Consider the following 6,046-nt stretch of genomic DNA (forward strand, 5'->3'; position numbering starts at 1 on the left):
CCATACCAAACATGACACCCTACTCATGCTAAATGACTTCTCAGAACCATACCAAACATGGCACCCTGCTCATGCTAAATGACTTCTCAGGATTATACCAAACATGGCACCCTGCCCATGCTAAATGACTTCTCAGGATTATACCAAACATGACACCCTGCTCATGCTAAATGACTTCTCAGGACCATACCAAACATGGCACCCTGCTCATGCTAAATGACTTTTCAGGACAGTACCAAACATGGCATCCTGCTCATGCTAAATGAATTCTCAGGACCATACCAAACACCATATCTAACACCGACCTATCTGTACGCCTTTCTCCACCGTGCATTTCAAGTAATACTATGACAAATATCTCCTGCTGATAACAATGTATTCATTAGGCCTAATAAGATTTAGTAATCATACAAATTAGATGTGTTCGAAGGAAAACGAGGTTTAGTAATAAAAACGATCACGACACTTATTGTTCACATATTTCAAATGGGCACAGGTAAACGTTTTGGAACTCTACAAGTTTCTCATTCAGCATCTAAAGCAAAAAATCAACAATTTACATCAACCCTTCTTCTAATTTCTCCTCTTGCTCAATTTCCATGCGTTTTGTTTAATTATTGTTAATTTTAATTGTAATATTTTTATTGTGAAATGTAGTATTGTGATTTTAAATATGTCCAAGAAGCTGTTGATATTTTGCTTCAGATACCCAAGATGGAATCTGTAGAATTCCGAAACTTTTATCTGTATCCCTTTTTAAATAATTAAACAAGGTTGTTTGTCATTAGTGTCGTAATGCTTTTATTACCAAGTTAGATAACGTTATAAGCTGAAGACAGATGAGTGCTACACATTCAGCTTGAACTCAGCGCCACCTGACAACTAAAACATTCATTATATTCCAATGCACGCAAGAACAACAGAAAAAAAGTTCGCATGAAAAAAGAAACCGTATAACTAGATCGGAAAGTTGGACTTACTTCCACTAGTAGTAGATAGTTGGCCTTACTTCCACCAGGGGTAGATAGTAAACAAATAAAACATTCTGCTCGAAAAACTGAAAACGTACCAAATATATAAAAAGGGCATGGTTTTTTTTTCTTTTTTTTTTTAGATGACTGTGAACCTGTCTTATACTCGGATTATGAGTTTTCGTTCCTATGTTATTAAGACTTTATTTTAAAAGATTTACATTATTCGATTGATACTGGCATATTATGGCCTGGTGGTTAAAGTACCTGACTCGCATTGTGTTGGTTCCGGGATCTAAACCCGTCATCGAACATTCTCGCCCTTTCAGCTGTGATGAAATTCCAAGACAAATAAATCGTTTGATAGTTAAAGTACCCACGTTTATTAGTGATGGCTAACGCAGAAACTCTCGAAATTCCAAGACAAATAAATCATTTGATAGTTGAAGTACCCACGTTTATTAGTGATGGCTAACGCAGAAGCTCTTGAAATTCCAAGACAAATAAATCGTTTGATAGTTAAAGTACCCACGTTTATTAGTGATGGCTAACGCAGAAGCTCTCGAAATTCCAAGACAAATAAATCGTTTGATAGTTGAAGTACCCATGTTTATTGGTGATGGCTAACGCAGAAGCTCTCGAAATTCCAAGACAAATAAATCGTTTGATAGTTGAAGTACCCACGTTTATTAGTGATGGCTAACGCAGAAGCTCTCGAAATTCCAAGACAAATAAATCGTTTGATAGTTGAAGTACCCATGTTTATCAGTGATGGCTAACGCAGAAGCTCTCGAAATTCCAAGACAAATAAATCGTTTGATAGTTGAAGTACCCACGTTTATTAGTGATGGCTAACGCAGAAGCTCTCGAAATTCCAAAACAAATAAATCGTTTGATAGTTGAAGTACCCATGTTTACAGACATTTCAGGCATAGGTGTGTGTATTGCATAATCCGGTAACAAATTCGTAAAAACAAAAAAAAAAGGTTTAGTATAACTAGTGAATTTAAGCAAAAAACGTATAAGCGTATTCAGTTTTGATGTGTTTAAATTTCAAAAATACGGTAGCCAGATGCTACCGTTATCCTTTTGAATTTGGGTGAGATCCCTTCCCACTATCGCTATAATTATAACACCTACATACAAGTGACACTAAAAATATAACTACTACTGGCAGCACCCAAGCGGCATAATTTCATTGAGTATACCGTTATATTTTATTCCCAAACTATACATCGGTTACACCTGGAACTTTTCTGAAGAAGAAAGGTCTCACTAGCGACTGAACCCTGAAGAAGAAAGGTCTCACTAACACTTGAATCCTGAAGAAGAAAGGTCTCACTAACACTTGAATCCTGAAGAAGGAAGGTCTCACTAACAATTGAACCCTGAAGAAGGAAGGTCTCACTAACAATTGAATCCTGAAGAAGAAAGGTCTCACTAACACTTGAACCCTGAAGAAGAAAGGTCTCACTAATAATGGAACCCTGAAGAAGAAAGGTCTCACTAGCAATTGAATCCTGAAGAAGAAAGGTCTCACTAACACTTGAACCCTGAAGAAGAAAGGTCTCACTAGCAATTGAACCCTGAAGAAGAAAGGTCTCACTAATAATTGAACCCTGAAGAAGAAAGGTCTCACTAGCAATTGAATCCTGAAGAAGAAAGGTCTCACTAACACTTGAACCCTGAAGAAGAAAGGTCTCACTAACAATTGAACCCTGAAGAAGAAAGGTCTCACTAGCAATTTAACCCTGAAGAAGGAAGGTCTCATTAACAATTGAATCCCGAAGAAGAAGAAAGGTCTCACTAACACTTGAACCCTGAAGAAGAAAGGTCTCACTAACACTTGAACCCTGAAGAAGAAAGGTCTCACTAATAATTGAACCCTGAAGAAGGAAGGTCCTGTTTCATTCTTATTTTGTGATACATCTAATTTTTGAGCTTAGGTGATTTCTTACTCTCACGTCCACTGATTTCTTAAGTTTAGCTACAATTACGATCATACATAATTTAGATAACTATAAAATATAATTCTTAAAGATTACAAGTTTTATAACAAGCATTATATTCAAAAATCTGGGGAGCTGAACCCCTCACTTCCCAAGCACAAGTAGACCGTATACTTTTACGCTATTTACACAAACTTCAAAGGAAAATGAAGTAAGGTGGAGTCTGCAAAAAACACAAAACGGAGTAGCGGGTATATTTTCTGAAACGAGAGGTAACAATACGGTCAGTACTCGATCAAAACACAAGATAAAGTCCTGTCCTCATTTTATGAAATGGAAGGTAACAATATGGTCAGTACTCGATTAAAACACAAGATAAAGTCCTGTCCTCATTTTATGAAATGGAAGGTAACTACATCTACATGGCATCGTAATAGTTTAGCGTTTCTAAATTGAGTACAGCTTCAAAAGTTTATAGAAAGACTTCACTACGGTTTTGGGAAGGTCAAGCTAATGAAAATTACACATTTTATTCTTTTGCATCGTTCGTTATTTCGGTGTTTCAAACCGAACAGTACATTATGCGAAGCCTGGCTTAAATTGTCTGTTCGTAGTCCCTAGGGTTCAGTAATAGACATCTATAATTTAGAACTGTTTACAAGATGGAAGGCAAAAAATAAGGAGCACGCGCCGCCTATGCGGCTTTCTTAACCGAATAACAAGATTGAGTGTTACTGTTATATCGCCTCTAGCGGAAAGTACAGAGCGTGTTACGCGGCATATCGAGGCTCGAATCTTGGACCTTCCAATCCACGGCCCCGTATGCTAAATACTAGGCCACGCCCACACCCTATTGTCATACCAGATGATAAGTATGAAGGTAGTAATCTTGAAAGATAAACACCCTCTATACTTCAGCTGGTTTTACACGTATATATTTGAGTAAAACAGCACATTTAATCAAAGAAAAATAGGCACTTTTCAGTCGTAGCTACGAGGTTTGTCCGTAGGTTTATCGTTTGACACAGTTTTATATATATATATACATTATCGTTCGTTTTTTAGTAGAAGGAACATTGTCTTTATCAATTACCGTAGAGAATAAAATGGTGAAATTCAAAGAAATGTTTTTTATACTTTCTTAATATCTTCTAGTGTCCCGTATAACATAATACTTTGCAAAACGGTGTGCTGTTTGTTTTATAACTGTGTATATGTGTGTGTGTGTGATACTTTCTTTGTTAGGGCTCTTGATTGTTATTGGTCCAGTTGCAGTGGGGGTTCTTTTCATCTTAGCCAATAGCAGAGCTTTTCCTAATATCGCAGGCGTTACCAGACAAACATTGCGGAAACAGAGGCGTGATCGTATGGAAATTAGCAACATCATAGCAACACGTTTGAAGTACTGCCTTTACACCCTCAGCGAGCGCAAGCTGTCGGATCGCGTGCGAGATTTCAAGGCGCGTGCGGCACGTTCGAAGGAGCTGACATGTGTTCTCACTGGACAGTTGATGAAGAAGCGTCACAGGGGCATCGTTAACCGTGTTCACAGCCATTGTCAGCAGAGCTAATTAAGTTTTATTGGCTGCTTACGAAATGAAAAGAATCACCCGACTGAAACGGATGGAGGATGTAGTGTGATCAAAGGCCAGTATCCCTTCCAGTTCTTCAGTACATCACGGAAGTTCCGGAAGTGAAGGGTATCCATCCGGAAGCATCAGGATCTATAATTCTGAGGTAATTCTTATTCACATATCTCTTATAGAATCAAATAGTTTAATATGTTACTTAACAATATTAATATATATTTTCTATGTTCTACCGAACCCTCCAGTTATTGACTTGTTTCTATGTAGTTCACTATGGATGAGGCTCATATATCGCAGCATAAAGAATAATTCTATGTTTCTATCTGTTATTAGCGGTAATAAGTAGGACTATTTGTATTATTCAGAGTATTTCTGTTTACATATTTCGCGTGACTCGCGTGTTATTAGGTATCCTGTAACCCACAACAAAGTTTGATGCATAAATAGTTCAGAAAAATGTGTTTAAAAGCCTATGGGCTACCACTCCGTTTTGTAGAGTCTATTTCTCATTGGTAGAAATACCTATTTCTTTTGACACCTGGTGCAACGTATAATTAGGTATCCGTTGTATCGAAACGAACTCAGATTCTGGTAGAGCTGCAAAGTGTAACTTAACACGTTAACCCGTTAATTACGGGACTACTTAAGTATACAAACATGAACTTCGTAAGTCTGAACTTTACTTATGTTGTTGTATCTTCAACTGAAGATTAACTTTACTTATGTTGTTGTATCTTCAACTGAAAATTAACTTTACTTATGTTGTTGTATCTTCAACTGAAGATTAACTTTACTTATGTTGTTGTATCTTCAACTGAAAATTAACTTTACTTATGGTGTTGTATCTTCAACTGACGATTAACTTTACTTATGTTGTTGTATCTTCAACTGAAGATTAACTTTACTTATGTTGTTGTATCTTCAACTGAAGATTAGCTTTACTTATGTTGTTGTATCTTCAACTGAAAATTAACTTTACTTATGTTGTTGTATCTTCAACTGAAAATTAACTTTACTTATGTTATTGTATCTTCAACTGAAGATTAACTTTACTTATGTTGTTGTATCTTCAACTGAAAATTAACTTTACTTATGTTGTTGTATCTTCAACTTGAACTTACACTACTAAGGTAATGGTTACCCTTGAAATAATTAAGCTTACATCACTACAGTCATGGTTACTCTTGAAATAAATGAACTTACATCACTACGATCATGGTTATTCTTGAAATAAATGAGCTTACATCACTACGGTCATGGTTACTCTTGAAATAAATGAACTTACACTACTAAGGTAATGGTTACCCTTGAAATAATTAAGCTTACATCACTACGGTCATGGTTACTCTTGAAATAAATGAACTTAACTACTATGTGGATACACAATCATTAATTATTAACTAAACGTAAGAAAATAATATTCTGTACAAAACCACCCAGTTCATTTGTAGAAACAACGGAGCGCAGTTGAAGATACAACAACATAATTAAAGTTAATTTTCTTTTATTTCAAGAGTAACCATGACCGTAGTGATGT

At 36.2% G+C, this 6,046-nt stretch overlaps 1 long non-coding RNA gene across 1 annotated transcript in view; it reads left to right on the forward strand.

The window, feature by feature from the left end:
• The first annotated feature begins 4,373 nt into the window (after window positions 1-4,373).
• Window positions 4,374-6,046, forward strand: part of LOC111088845 — a 33,368-nt gene continuing 31,695 nt past the window's right edge. Inside the window, exon 1 of the long non-coding RNA XR_002613236.1 lies at window positions 4,374-4,657. This is a non-coding gene — a long non-coding RNA (uncharacterized LOC111088845). The remainder of the gene's footprint in view (window positions 4,658-6,046) is intronic.

This window comes from Limulus polyphemus, unplaced genomic scaffold (genome assembly GCF_000517525.1).
Source record: "Limulus polyphemus unplaced genomic scaffold, Limulus_polyphemus-2.1.2 Scaffold4568, whole genome shotgun sequence".
NCBI lineage: Eukaryota > Metazoa > Arthropoda > Merostomata > Xiphosura > Limulidae > Limulus > Limulus polyphemus.